This window comes from Haemaphysalis longicornis, unplaced genomic scaffold (assembly GCF_048455015.1).
Source record: "Haemaphysalis longicornis isolate Haplotype H1 unplaced genomic scaffold, Haemaphysalis longicornis Haplotype H1 scaffold_6, whole genome shotgun sequence".
NCBI classification, from domain to species: Eukaryota; Metazoa; Arthropoda; class Arachnida; order Ixodida; family Ixodidae; genus Haemaphysalis; species Haemaphysalis longicornis.
The window spans coordinates 109859789-109874790 of NW_027526407.1; the positions used below are offsets into that span (position 1 = coordinate 109859789).

The 15002-nt window shown below is 46.7% G+C and overlaps 1 long non-coding RNA gene across 1 annotated transcript in view; it reads left to right on the forward strand.

The window, feature by feature from the left end:
• Window positions 1-3776: 3776 nt before the first annotated feature.
• LOC144141877 (uncharacterized) overlaps window positions 3777-15002 on the forward strand; it is a 46545-nt gene continuing 35319 nt past the window's right edge. The window contains exon 1 of the long non-coding RNA XR_013316730.1: window positions 3777-3798. This is a non-coding gene — a long non-coding RNA (uncharacterized LOC144141877). The remainder of the gene's footprint in view (window positions 3799-15002) is intronic.

Sequence of the window (15002 nt, forward strand, 5' to 3'; positions counted from 1 at the left end):
CTCGCGGACCGCGACCGCAGGCATCAGTGTCAAACCATGCCTTTTTCTCCGCCTTGGCTGAGCCTTGTACCGCCCAGCAGCTTGCTGTAGGTACCGCTTGGCTTCTCTTTCTATTCGACCGTTTCGCGGAGGCCAACATACCATGTTTGTAAACAGGCCACCGCCAATCTTCACCGCCGGAAATAGCGAGGAGGTATGCGTTTAGAATTTGTTGTTCTTATTTGCCCTTGCCGTAGATATAATTCATCTTGTGGAATTCAACATTTTGGTCTGTCTGTCTGTATTTGTGTGTCCCTGTTTTGGAAAAAGTCTGATAAAACACAGAAAACCTACATAACAAAAACAGGGCACAACGTTCATGCAGGTGGCCTACATGTATATGCAGACACTGGCAATAATCAGCGCAATCACGCTAATATGTGCATTATGGAAAATGTATTCTATAATAACACAAAAGCATATACAACTTACCAAAAAATGTGTGCAATGCAAGTGACAAATCAGAATCAGGTATGCCCCACTGGTTGTTAAGTCAGGGCTACTCGCCATACCTGCACAGGAAGAAATCCACATGAATACTGTCAGAGAAGCTCTTCTTTTCCACGAGGAAAAGGTTCTCCAAGAAGCAAGACAGCACTCACGGTCGCGTGAGCTATAGAATAAGCCACTCAGCCTAATGGCGGTGAGTGGCAGCGGTCTCGCCGTAACGCAAAAAATCCCGCCAATTTGAGCAGGCACGCAAAGGGGCTTCAGTTAAATTTCGCCTCTGCATCTTCTTGGTGACCGATGCAGACGAAATAGTGATGTTATTTTGATGCTCGAGCCGAGAGGACGATCTCGACTCGCTCCGATGACCGACGACCGATGCTTGAAGCGGGTGAGGGATGACGACTGCCTTCCTTGCTTCATATTAGGTTTATTTACACTAATTACATTACTCCAAGTATCTACATCAGGACAGAGGGACGGTTACATTGTCACTCTGCCCGCAGCAGCCTGTTCGGCCGAGATCTATACTGAACTAGATCTCCTCTCGACCGACCCTGGACCAAACCCAACACTCCGGTTTTGATACCAAAAACCCTGCCTCCACAAAGGGGCGTTCAAGAAAGAGAGAAAAACCTTTCAAACAATTAATAGAAACCATTGATTGGCCACAGGAACTAGCCATTCACACATGTGTCCCCACCTGCGGTCACGTGACCCAAAACTCTCTCTTATACACTCATAGTGCGTTTCCCACGCACTTTAGAGCACCCGACAAGCAAATACAAGACGTCTGCGGCCTAACGTGGACACACCATTACGTTCAGCGGGCGGCATCTGCTCAAAAGCCAAGCCGACGGCTTGGAGCGGTCTTCGCGCGGCTAACCTCTTCCCGCGTCCTCGCCTTGGTGCCTTGTCTGCGCGCGCGCGGGGCAAAGAGGGAGTCGTTGCTAATCCCCTCCCAGACTAAAGAGGCGCCGCCGCCCACCTTAACAGCCCACGGGAAGAGACGCTGCCAGCCCAGGCGACCGTCGCCGATGCGAACGACCCGTCAACGAAAAGCGCCCGGCGCTGGCTTCGCAAATTCTCAAAAACTTACACCGCGCGCCTTTTCGACACTAAGAGACACACCACCATTCAGCTTCCCTTCAGCTTGTCATGCGGAATGACCCAGCCACCTCCGACGCGACAGGGGTACTCAGGCTAAGCACCCCAGTGTTTTCACACACAAAAGGATGGGCACAAAACACGCTCTCCGCGGCTCCGAACTTGGCGTCCATGCGGTTAAATGAAAGGGACACGGGACAGCCGCTATCAGCGGACGCGTCGCCGAACATAAGCCACCGGCGGCTTTCATTAATTAAATGCGGAGCCCAACCTAACAGCTTCTAGGCGAACACCTTCGGTTGATATATTGTCAAAGTTCCTGGCCTGTATATATGAAGTGACCAACTCGTCAAAGTGAGCGTGTCGCCACCTATTTCCGGATAATTATTTCCCATTTTTAGGGAAACGGTAGTTACGGCCCACTCAGCTGCGCGTTACACCCTAGTTGTGAAGTTTATTTGGGGTTGCTTGAACACTTTTTTTTTCTGCCCTAAGTGAAACTTGCAAGTAACCAACTAAGAAGGACGAGTTGAGTGCGCTCCATCTTGCCTTAGTCATTCCGCTGTTACAAGATGCGGGCACTAGTGATGCAAAAGAAGTTCTTCGATGCCCACAACGCGGCCTATTCTGCGTGCCTGTTCCTGGATTCAATCGCCTGCGAAAAGTGAAGGTGATCGGTACTTTGAGGCTTTACAGGCAAAGCATTGTATCTTTTAAATATAGAAATGTGTGTAATATCTCACCGTTATTAGGAAAAAAGATAATATGACGCTCACGTCCAGAAGAACGTTAATATGTAACTCCGGTTTGCAGTGTTCTTGTCTTGAAATTGTTCTTGAGATTGCCGGATACGCGGCGGAGAAGAAACATTGTATAACATCAGGTTTGAGCTTCTTTTGTTTTATAAACAAGAGTTTACACCCATGTGCTTCATAAATACAACTCAACCAACCACCATTCACGGATCATACACTGATTTCCCCTTGGCAAAAATATCTCTGAAGAATTGAAGGGTGCGGTTAGGTTCACTCCACTTCTCAGTTGTTTCACTGTTTGTAGATCCACGTGCGTGAATTGAAGTCATCTCCTGTGGGGAGTCGTTGTGGGTGTCGTTTACAGCTGTGATTTCCAACCACTTTCGCAGGGCGATTTGGCGCACAATTTTGTTTGTTTGTACCTTCTAGTATGCTCAACACCTCTATAGGGCAACGAACATTGCGTTATTATTTAGAAAATATAGGGCTCGTTTTAAATGAAGATTTTGTAAACGCCAGAACAACATAGCATATTTATGTGCACGTAGGGAAATGTAGTTGTATGGTTCTGACACCGTTGCTTTCTCGTGTTTTTTGTTTGTAATGCAGGGTAAAGGAAGAAAATATTCCCATCGATTCTGGGTCTTATTCTTTGATTTTTACCAGCCGCTATATTACTGTAAGTTGATTACTGCCTTGAATAGTCCCGATTTGTGTCTGTGTTTTATAATATGGCCTAAACATTGTTATACGCTTGGTTTGATAAAAGCGCTGTTGACTTCAACTGCAGATAAGCCAAGTGCACTAAAACATGGCAGTTGGGTTTCCTTAAAACAATAGATTTCTCTGTTTCGTCTTGCTTATATTGCGGTTCTTCAAAATAAGAACGCATCTGAACAAGGAAAGATTGCCATAAAAAAACTCAATCCCGAACACAACCTGTTCGTCTTCTATTGTGAAAAGACGCCCCTTTGTCCGAGCCTTAAAGTACAAAATAAAATACACTGTACGGCCCAGAAACGTTCACCACCACGGGGAAATATTCTCCGGCCTGAGGCACATGTTGAAAAAGTAATGGTGGATAAGTTTTTTGTCAGCTTTGTAGGAACCCTCACAATTGGTGTTTTGTTATTGCTATCTGCGGAATGTGGTACCAGACGCAACTTTAAAAGAGTAAGTTGAAGATGTTTCTCCAATATTACTTCAAAATGTAAGGAGTTATGAACTTCTAGGTGATAGGCATTGAAATTTTGCAAGTTTTAGGACATTTTAGCTGCAATAACTAAAATAAAAAGTTTGAAACCTATTTTTGCTTGCAAGTCACGTTTTTGTGTCCTCGACATGTTTATTTTATGTTTAGTATGATTTCTAACGTACTCAATGTTCAATAAGAACAGGTTTGAGAGCATATACATTCAGTGTTCTTCGCAGCGATAACAACAAGTTAGAGGTACGTGCTTGTTCGTAGCATAGTGGAAGCTTTCATTTGAAAGAGTGGCGTTGGTAGTAAACAGGTGGTTCGTATAGTTAAGGTTCACTACAGAGTAATGGGCCACTTAAGTCCTAATCTTTACATATTCTTTTTATTCCTTCGCGTACCGGACGTCTCTATGAATCCATGAGGCGTACGTTAGGTTTCTGATATGAAGTTCGTTTTAAGTTGTAAAAACCATCTCGTTCTTAACAGCGAGAAAAATGTGCGGTAAAGTTGGTGAGGTCTATTGCGGTTCAAACGGTTATATCTTAATTCAGGGTAATTAAATGAAATGTTGTTTTTTCATTTTCGACCATTTTTGCGGCTATGTGAACAAAGATAACTCAAGAGCCAATCCACCTGGCTTTTTCCTACTTCTCTAGCTCTGTGTACAATGCACGTACAAAATTGTAGTTACCTACATATTGTGGAATAGGTTTGTCCTCGCGAACACGGCATTTGTTGTAAGAAATGCATCCATAGCGCCGTAATATATTCCATCTGTAATGTTTGTGCCAGGAATCCGGGGGGAAGTCGGTTATATATACTGGTCGTTCTAACGTTGGAGGAATATTCTTAAACGCGGGGTACATAAAACACGTAGGAGGGGAGTTGTTAGGCGAGTTGAGGCATAGAACTTATACAACGTAGTTAATAGCGGGTAGAAAAATGCAATTTTTTGTTTGCAGGTGGTCTGTTAAAATATCCTAATATAGGAGGTATTTGAGCGTTCGCAAAAACTACCGGAAGGAGTAACAGGCTTACGTTGTTTCATGATGATTGACGCAGCCTGCTAGCTCAAAATCTACAGGTAGATGCGGCCATCGATGCGTTGCACACAAAGAGGGGGTGACCACAGGAGTTCAATTGCGTATTTTCGCTCTGCAAATTTAGGAATACCAATATTCAGACATATTGGATAAGTGTGGAAGGTTGTACTTTAACAACTCACTCTAATAATTATGAGCTTGATGAATGAACCATTTTTATAGACATGAATATTTTTTGAAGTTGAATGAAGCTACGATTTACTTTCTTAGATTAAGGACAATTTTTTTCCACTCATTAAATACTGTAACGCCTCATATACTTGGACATGTGCATAACGGATGGGCAATCCCTGGGCTAGAAGAGAAAGAGGAACGATCCTCAGGCGTGTGCGTTTGGAGCCGTTCGTTCCTGTGAAGCTTCTCCGTCCTGTCCGGGAAATAAACCTCCCTTTTACCGTAACAGACTTGGTGGAAGGTGTGGGGTAAACCCAGCGGACAACGGCGTCACTGGATCTTCGCCGAAGCCGTTGACTAGCTGGCCTCTCGCCCGTCGGAGAAGCCATGGCGCCCCCGGCTCAAGGCAACTCTTCGGCGACACCGCCCGGCGGCTGGCAGCTGCAACAAGAACCACGGAAGTTTGAAGGCAAAGCGGAAGAAGACGTCGATGACTGGCTTACCCATTACGAACGAGTGAGCAAGTACAACCGTTGGAATGTGGCAGACAAGCTTGCGAACGTCGTATTTTCCTTGGAGAAGACCGCCCTGGTGTGGTTTTACAACAATGAAGCGAAATTTACGACGTGGGATCGGCTAGTAGAGTTAACGAAGGAAAGGTTCGGTGACGCTGAAGCCAAGAAGAAGCGATCGGAGCAGACTCTTCTGCAGCGAGCTCAAGTCCCAGGGGAAAGCTGCACCACCTACATTGAAGAAATTCTGCAGCTGTGTAGAGTAGTGAATGCCGAAATGCCTGAGGACGACAAGGTGGGCCATCTACTGAAGGGAATTGCTGAGGACGTCTACACATTCCTCATTAGCAAGGAGCATTTGGACACCGTGTCGGATGTAATTCGGCATTGCCGCAAGTTCGAAGCGCTTAAAAAACGCCGTATAACTCCAAAGTTTGGCCGCTTATCCAACGTGACTACTGTAGCAAGCGTTGACAGCACGTCTCCCGCTGATCTCGCGGCTACCATACGGCAAATAGTCCGTGAAGAGTTGCGGCTACATGAAGACGTCCCAAGCAAGGCAGCAAGCTTCTCTGAACGCTATCTGACGAAAGAAGCTGCGTGCCGGTGCCGTTGTGTCCACAGTGAATGCATGAATCCGTCCATCAACGCTGCAAGCATTGAGCCCCACCGAGCCGCGGGAAATCCTAATGGTCCCTATCACAGGGACGCAGATTTTTGGCGGCCAGTTCGCTTTCCTCGTAATCTATATGCCGACTATAACGAACCGAATCTACAACTGGATCACTCGAACACAGGAAACTACGAGGTTGGCCAGCGTGCCTACCAGCCAGATATGCGATATGCGTCTTTTGAACGGTCAGATACGGGGCGTCGGCCGCCTGTTTGCTATCGCTGTGGCATGACGGGGCACATCGAGCGATTCTGCCGTCGTCGACGCCAGCTGCCAACATACAGGGCCCCAGACGCATACCCTCAACGTTCTTCCTACAGGCTTGACTCATCGTGGCATCCGGGAGTACTTCCGACCCCCTCCGGACCAAATGCGCAGCGAAGTGGTTCTCCTTCATCGGATCGCAGCCTGACACCACCCACAATGCGCCCGAGGAGGTCGCCATCGCCTTGCCGCCGCCCGATGTCACCACCCCCGGGAAACTAACCAGTGCGGCCGATGGGGGTGAGGTCGCTGGACCGTCTGTAATCGATAAACCTCTGCCTGTTTCTATGGACAAAAACAAAGTTCAAGTTTCGGTCGATGGAGTTTCAACAATGGCTTTAGTGGGCACTGGAGCCACCGTTTCAGTAATGAGGTATGCGTTCAAGGAAAGACTTGGCCGCAAAGTAATGTTCAGCTGGGATCAGCCTCTTTCGTTCCGGGGAGTTGGTGGCGAATGGCTCCGACCTATGGGTGTTTGTAGTGTGAACGTCTCGGTGGCCGGGAAAACGTTTACAGTGGAGTTCGCGGTGCTTCCCAGTTCCACACACGACGTCATTCTCGGGATGGACTTTTTACGGGACTGTGGGGCAACCGTTGACTGTGGCGCCGGTGAACTTTCAGTGAGCAGTCTTCTTTTTCCCTTGTCTGGCGACGATTCTCCAGCTGAAGAAATTCTGATTGTTTGTGACAACGTGGTTCTGCCAGCACACACAGCATCGCCCATCACCGTGACCACTTCTGACATCCCTGTCAGCTCCCTGGACGCCTTTGTGGAGCCACTGGCCGGGAACTGTGCGAAGAAAGACGTTTTGTTGCCGCGGTGCCTTATTCGCATCAACAATGGTCACACTTTATTGTGGGCGTTGAACTGCTCCGCTCATAACGTAGTTCCACCTAGAGGCATGAAACTTGCCCGGATTGAGGCTCACGAGAGCGCGTCTGTTGCTGTGGTGTGTGAAAGTGAGCCTCAGGTTGCCACTAGCGGCGTGCCTGATTCTAAATTTCTGGGCATGATTGACAAATCACTCTCCTCAACTGAGCGTGCTACGCTGGTGACCGTTCTATCCCGACATGCTTCTTTGTTTGACTTCGCCCAAGACGACACCAATATCCGGATCCCGTCTTCACGTGCACGTCACACAATTGAAACTGGCTCGGCACGTCCAATTCGACAAATACCCTACCGAGTCGCCCCATATGAACGCAAGGTTATAGCGGATCAGGTCAAAGAAATGCTGCAAAAGGGTGTTGTACAAGAGTCATCTAGTCCATGGGCTGCACCTGTCATCCTTGTCAAGAAGAAAGATGGGTCATGGCGATTTTGCGTGGACTATCGGCGCCTCAATTCCATTACGAAGAAAGACGTATACCCGCTTCCTCGAATAGACGACGTAATTGACTGTCTGCACTCAGCGTCCTTCTTCTCGTCCGTGGACCTACGAACCGGATATTGGCAAATCCCGATGGAACCTGCACACAAGGAAAAAACGGCCTTCGTCCCTCCTGACGGTCTTTTTGAATTCAACGTGATGCCGTTCGGATTATGCAACGCTCCGGCAACATTCGAAAGGTTCATGGACACGATTCTCCGTGGATTGAAGTGGGAAATTTGTTTGTGCTACCTTGATGATGTAGTAATTTTCGGGCGAACGTTCGATGAGCACAACTGCCGCGTGGATACCATCCTGAACTGCCTGCAGAGGGCCGGCCTCGTGCTGAATTCGAAGAAGTGCCGTTTTGGCGAGCGTCAAGCGCTGGTTCTTGGCTACATGGTTGACAAGGATGGCGTCCGGCCTGATCCTCGGAAGATTGAAGCTGTCGGCAACTTCAAGCAACCACGCTCTGTGCGCGAGCTCCGCAGCTTCCTGGGGTTGTGCTCATACTTTCGTCGCTTCGTTCCTCGGTTCGCGGACTTGGCATCGCCACTTACGCACCTTTTACATGACAACGTCCCATTTCATTGGACACCGGAATGTGAGGCTTTGTTTTCTCAGCTCAAATTTCTTCTGACATCAGGCCCTATTCTGCGTCACTTCGACCCTTCCGCGCCCTCTGAGATACACGCTGACGCGAGTGGAATCGGTGTTGGCGCAGTGCTCGTTCAAAAACATAATCATGTTTTGCATGTTGTCGCCTATGCTAGCCGATGCCTGAGCAAAGCCGAGCGAAATTATACGGTAACAGAGCAAGAGTGTTTGGCAGTTATTTTTGCTGTCAAGAAGTTTCGCTCATACATATACGGACGCCATTTACTGTGGTCACTGACCACCACGCTTTGTGTTGGCTCACTGGACTTCGCGATCCAGTTGGTCGTCTAGCCCGATGGGCCTTGCGTCTACAGGAATATGACTTTGTTGTGCGCTACAAGAGCGGCCGCCAACACGCGGACGCCGACTGCTTATCTCGGCTTCCGGCCTCTGAACCCGAAGCAGACGCTGACAACTTTGACGATTATCTGGCAGTGGTTAGCTCCAACTAATCCTGATGCTGAAACTTTCATCGTGGAGCAGCAAAATGACTCCAGCCTACAACCGCTGTTTGAAGTTGCTCATGGTTCCAATTCGTCTCGCCGCTTCGTTATGCGGGACCGGCTGCTTTGGAAGACGAACTACCTCCAGTGGGGTGCCCGTTTTCTTCTTGTGCCAACACGCCTGCGTTCGCAAGTTCTGCGCACAATGCACGACGACGCTACTTGCGGTCATTTGGGAACGGCCCGAACCTTGCATCGCACAAAAGAACGCTTCTTCTGGCCGAATATGCATCGCACTGTAGCGCAGGACGTAGCCAGTTGTCAAGAGTGCCAGAAATATAAGCGCCCTACCCATGTTCAATCGGCACTTCTTCATCCAGTTGCACCTCCAAAGTTCTCCGTTCGAACAAGTTGGCATCGACCTGCTAGGTCCGTTTCCGCGCTCTTCCACTGGTAATCGACGGGTCATCGTTTGCGTCGACCATCTTTCGCGATACGCGGAAACCGCGGCTGTTCCGACCGCCACCGCTGCTCAAGTGGCACTATTCATGCTGCACTTTCTCATTCTTCGGCACGGTGCTCCTCGGGTGATAATCAGTGACCGCGGTCGCCAATTCGTTGCAGACGTCATTGAAGAGCTTCTACGTCTTTGTACTTCTCGTTTCCGCCACTCCACACCATACCACCCTCAGACGAACGGCATGACCGAACGCACAAACAGAACTGTTACTAACATGCTCGCCATGTACGTCGACTCGGACCAAAAGAATTGGGACGAGCTGTTGCCTTTTGTCACATATGCATACAACACTGCGACGCATGAAACCACAGGTTATAGTCCGTTCTTCTTGCTGTACGCTCGTGTTCCTCGTAATACTCTGGACTCTATCTTGCCGTTTTCGCTGCATTGTGAGCCCTCGGTTGCGAAGACGCTGTGCCTTGCCGAAGAGGCTCGCCGCCTTGCAAGACTCCGAACTGTGGCGTCGCAGACGCGTTCTAAGAAGCGCTACGACAGTCGGCACCAATTCGTCTCTTATGCAAAAGGTGACTTGGTCTTGCTATGGACCCCAATACGAAAGCGCGGCCTGTGCACTAAGTTTCTGTCACGCTACACAGGCCCATTCGTTATTGTTGATCGCTTGAGCGACGTCACGTACGTTCTGTCACGGCTCACTACGACTGGACGCCGGAGCAACAAGACGCAACTGGCTCACATCGCCCGCTTGAAGCCATTCTTTCCACGCTGTGAACAGTGACTCACCCTGCGGGTTTCGTCTGTGAAGGGGGGAATTGTAACGCCTCATATACTTGGACATGTGCATGACGGATGGGCAATTCCTGGGCTAGAAGAGGAAGAGGAACGATCCTCAGGCGTGTGCGTTTGGAGCCGTTCGTTCCTGTGAAGCTTCTCCGTCCTGTCCAGGAAATAAACCCCCCTTTTACCGTAACAATACATTCAATTCTTTATTTTGTCTCTCCGGAACCTCTCACATAAAATGTAATGGTGTAGTATACACATAACAAAACATTAGCGATTTACACGTACATTACCAGCTGGTAAAGAGTAAACGGTCAACACCTTTTATGATTCTGTGAGGTAGTAACCAATGGTGACTTCTTTTAAGCGAAAATTTATATACTTTACGCGGTAGAGAAAGACCCTCTCAATCCCTAATGCTGCACTAGACTAATTACTATAAATGTCTGATCTTTGTAATGGAGCCCCTACTAGAGCCCCTAATGGAGCTCCTATTCGCAGGGTACCTGTTAAAACAGGTACGCTGACGTACACAAAAATGCCTACAAACCACGACTTCTAGAAATAAAAAAAAAGCAGTAACCTTAAAATAGTTGATATGCAAGGCCTGCCTACAAAATATTTCATTAGGGCTGTAATCCAGGGCACGAGAAAGGTTCTTGGCTGTTTCGTTATCCGTGGGCCATATTTATCGAAAGGTTCTGAAAGATGTGCTAGCTGTTTTCTTTAAAAACACGCTTTAACCGGGTAAAAGGTATTCACCTATGTGAACCAAGATAACTCAAGAGCCAATCCACCCGGCTTTCTTCCTACTTCTCTAGCTTGGTGTACAATGCACGTACAAAATTGTAGTTCCCTACATATTGTGGAATAGTTTTGTCCTCGCGAAAACGGCATTTGTTGTAAGAAATGCATCCATAGCGCCGGAATATATTCCATCTGCATTGTTTGTGCCAGGGATCCGGGGGGAAGTTGGATATATACTGGTCGTTCAAACGTGGGAGGAGTATTCTTAAACGCGGGATACATAAAAGACGTAGGATGGGAGTTGTTAGCCGAGTTGAGGCATAGAACTCATACAACGTAGTTAATAGCGGGTGGAAAAATGCAATTTTTCGTTTGCAGGCGGTCTGTTAAAATATCCTAATATAGGAGGTATTTGAGGGTTCGCAAAAACTGCCGGAAGGAGTAACAGGCTTACCTTGTTTCATGGTGATTGACGCAGCCTGCTAGCTCAAAATCTACAGGTAGATGCTGCCATCGTTGCGTTGCCCACAAGGAGGGGGTCACCACAGGAGTGCACAAGGACTTGCGGTTCAAGCATCGCCTGGAGGCCAATCATTCGACCCCAGGGACGTCGTCATTAAATCCTCTGGTAGCAAAATGTATAAAAACAGTGAATGAAAAGAATGCTTGACCAAGTTAGGGTCAACCGGGAACTTCTACTTAAAATAAACAAATATATAAATAGGGAAAACTTCATTAAAACAGAATTATCTGAAATCTTTTGACTGTAGCTCTACATCGCATGCTTAAGGCGATTCGAAGGGTTACATTTCAATTGTTACTTAACAAATCTGATGCAAAAAGGCCCACGAATGCTTTCATACAATTTCAATAAAAAAAGAAAAAAAACGCAATTCTTACAGAAGAAATTACTGTAATCTTTTGCGATTTGAAGCTGCCGGAGGCACAGACAGTTGCTTCTATTAGGCCACAGCAGCGAGCTTCAATTATAAATTCTAGTGTGTTTGAAACGCCGTGGATAGAGCTGCAGCAGTCCAGCTCGCCATGACGAAATCACATGAACCAAACACGGTGACAATCATCACCGGGCTAAAAGCTAATACTGCAACTTGGACACTAGTAAAGTGTCCAAGTTGCAGGGGTGCACACACTGGATATTCTGAGTAAAACTTCGAGTGTCTGGTAGCGCGGAAAATAAAACGGGCAAGTATTGGCTTGAACCAAGCCTATCCAGAACGCTGGGAAATCGCAAAAGTAAGAAGCCCACGATTATGCAGGGAAGACAGCTGGTGCAGCCATCGAGCACATCGGCGCGTTTAACCTTTGGCTTCTCAATTTATGCCACATTATCGCACCTCGCGACCTCTCACGCCGCTGTGTGTTCCGCCCGTTGCACGTGTAGCGGCCGTGTGTGGGCCTTGAACATGCGCTAGGGGTTATAAAAATAGAGGAAGCTCGTACGGACGCACAGCATCTCCATTACTCGTCTGCACTGCCGATGTCGTCGCCTCCGTCGGCGGCAGAGAGACCAAGGAGAAGTGAGGTCGTCTTACACAGTGTTTGAGGTTCGTTTATTTTATAAAAAAAGTTTCCGCTGATGTGCCTCACCAATACGACTTAAACAACCAGCGTTCATGAATCATGCATTGATTTAATCTTTGCTACGAATAGCTCTTTGACGTGATAGAGAGTGTTGTTAAGTGCATTTCGTTTGTCACTGGTTTAACTCTTTGTATAGTCATGTGTGTGAATTAGGGTGACGTCAGATGGGTGATTGTTGTGGGTGTCGTGTACAGCTTAGCCTTCCAACCACCTTCACAGGGTGATTTTTGCGCATTGTTTTCACGTATACGGAGTGTTTGAAGCCGAAAGCTAGCCCGTTTTGCCTGAAATACCTCGGCGCATTGTGTGTATTTGGAGTTTTGTTTGTTTGAAAATAACCACGTTGTAGGCATATATAGCTCTGGCTGTTTTTGGAGAAAAGATACTGTTAGCGGGTGATGTAGAAGAAAACCCAGTACCTCTGTCTAGGGAAGAGGAACAGGAACTAATGAACACAATCCGCTGCTTACCTGAAATACTAGAGGGACAACGAAAAATTTTAGCCGAAATCGAGGCGTTAAAAACAGGACAGGATAAGATAAATCAAACAATTTGTAGCATCAAGACAAAACTTGAGGAACTGAAGGAAGGACCAGTAGCAATCAATGATGTAACCTCGGAGCTTCGTGCCCAAAACAACCAATTTGTAGACGCCGTGCGAAATGTTCTGGAAAAACAGGATGACATAGAAAATCGCTCGTGTAGAAATAACCTCTTGTTCTTTGGGATACGTGATAGCGGAAAAGAAACTTGGGATGAATCCGAATCAAAGGTTATTCAGTTATGCGCTGAAAAACTCAACGTCACTGTAAATCCTTCATCAATAGAAAGAACACATAGAATAGGTAAACACACGGCCGAGAAAGCACGCCCAATAATAGCCAAATTCGGCGTTTTTAACGACAAACAAAGGGTTTTTCTGCTGCGCTGAAACTTAAGGGCACAAAAATCTCAATCAGTGAAGACTACTCGAAGAATGTTCGCCAAGAAAGAGCAAAACTTTTGGCATATGCGAAAGAAACCAACAGAAAATACACGCTTAGATACAACAAGTTGACTATTGACGAAAAAAACCTATGCATATGAGCTACCACTGATGTCGTTAGCGAAGTCACCCGATAGCAGTTCACCAGTAGCGAAACAAAATCCAGTAACCGCTCTCTTCATCAATTGACCGTTATAAATGTAAACTGCAGAAGCCTAAAAGACAAAATCGTCGAGTTTGATACTTTGGTCAGCATTGTTCAACCAGACAAAATACTTGGAACCGAGTCTTGGTTGGATGCCGAGGTTTCAGACACTGAAGTTTGTCCAAGTCGTTATGTCTCTTATCGGAAAGACCGTAACACGCGTGGTGGTGGCATATTTATTTCAGTTCGTGATACCCTCCAGAGCATGCCCCTTCATTGTGCTGACAAAGCCTCGGAATCTATTTGGTGCAAAATATTATTTTCCAATGGCAACAGCCTGGTTGTGGGTGCTTTTTATAGACCGCCAGGATCAAATAGTATTGAGACCTTGCTGGGGTTGTCACGATCACTGACTGCTGTATCAGCAGAGACGATGCTGCTGGGCGGTAATTTTAACCTACCCGAAATCACATGGCGAGACCACCGACCGGTTGAAAATTACCGTTTAGGAATTAATGGTGTTCTTTGTGAAATAGTTAAAACATTCCACCTTTTTCAATTTGTAGATTTTCCTACGCGGTCTAGCCGCTCAGGCGGTAGTATACTAGATTTATTATTCAGCAACCACAAGGACTTACTGACGTCGGTTATAGCAACACCAGGGATTAGCGACCGCGATGTGGTGGTAGGTGCGGTAGTATGTTAGAGCATAGTATTAAGCAAAGCACGACAAAGAAAGGTATTCTCGTACAATAAAGGTAACCATGACTCCATTAACAACGAGTTAAGCTCGTTTTTGCCATATTTCATAGACCGCAGCAACGATATAAACATAGAACAGTTATGGACGTTGTTCAAAGAGAAAGTTTTAACGTTAGTAAACCGATTTATCCTCTCAAAAATGATTAAATCAAAGGAAGAGAGTGGAAAACCATGGGTTACACGCGAACTACGTATATCGATAAAAAGGAAAGCTCGGTTGTACAAAAATTTCCGCAGAACAAACCAGCCATCGTTGCTGGCAAAAGTAAAGGTTCTAGGAGCCCAACTTAAGCAAGAATTGAAACAGGCAAAACACAAGTACTTAACGTCTCTCGCTGATAGAATCAAAACAATCCCAAAAGAAGTATGGCACTACATAAAAAGCAATAAAAAAGACTCTGTTAGCATTCCACCTCTTTCCCACAGCGGTGTAATAATAAAAGACGATAAAGGTAGAGCTGTAATTCATACTTTCATTCGGTCTTTTCGGAAGAAAACCCACTCACGATTTCCACTCCCTTTCCGCAACTTACAAATATGAATGATATTCAGATAAGTCAGGCAGGGGTAAAATCATTGCTCGCTAATCTGAATGCACACTCTGCGCATGGCCCTGACGGCATATCAAATCAAGTTCTTAAACGCTGTGCACCCCATATTGCTCCTTTTCTGGTCGTACTGCTCACACTATCTTTAAACTGCGCGACGTTGGCCAGAGACTGGAAAATAGCGAATGTCACACCCCTACATAAAACCGGTGACAAAGAAAAACCTTGCAACTACAGACCAGTTTCACTAACCTGCGTTTGCTGTGAAAC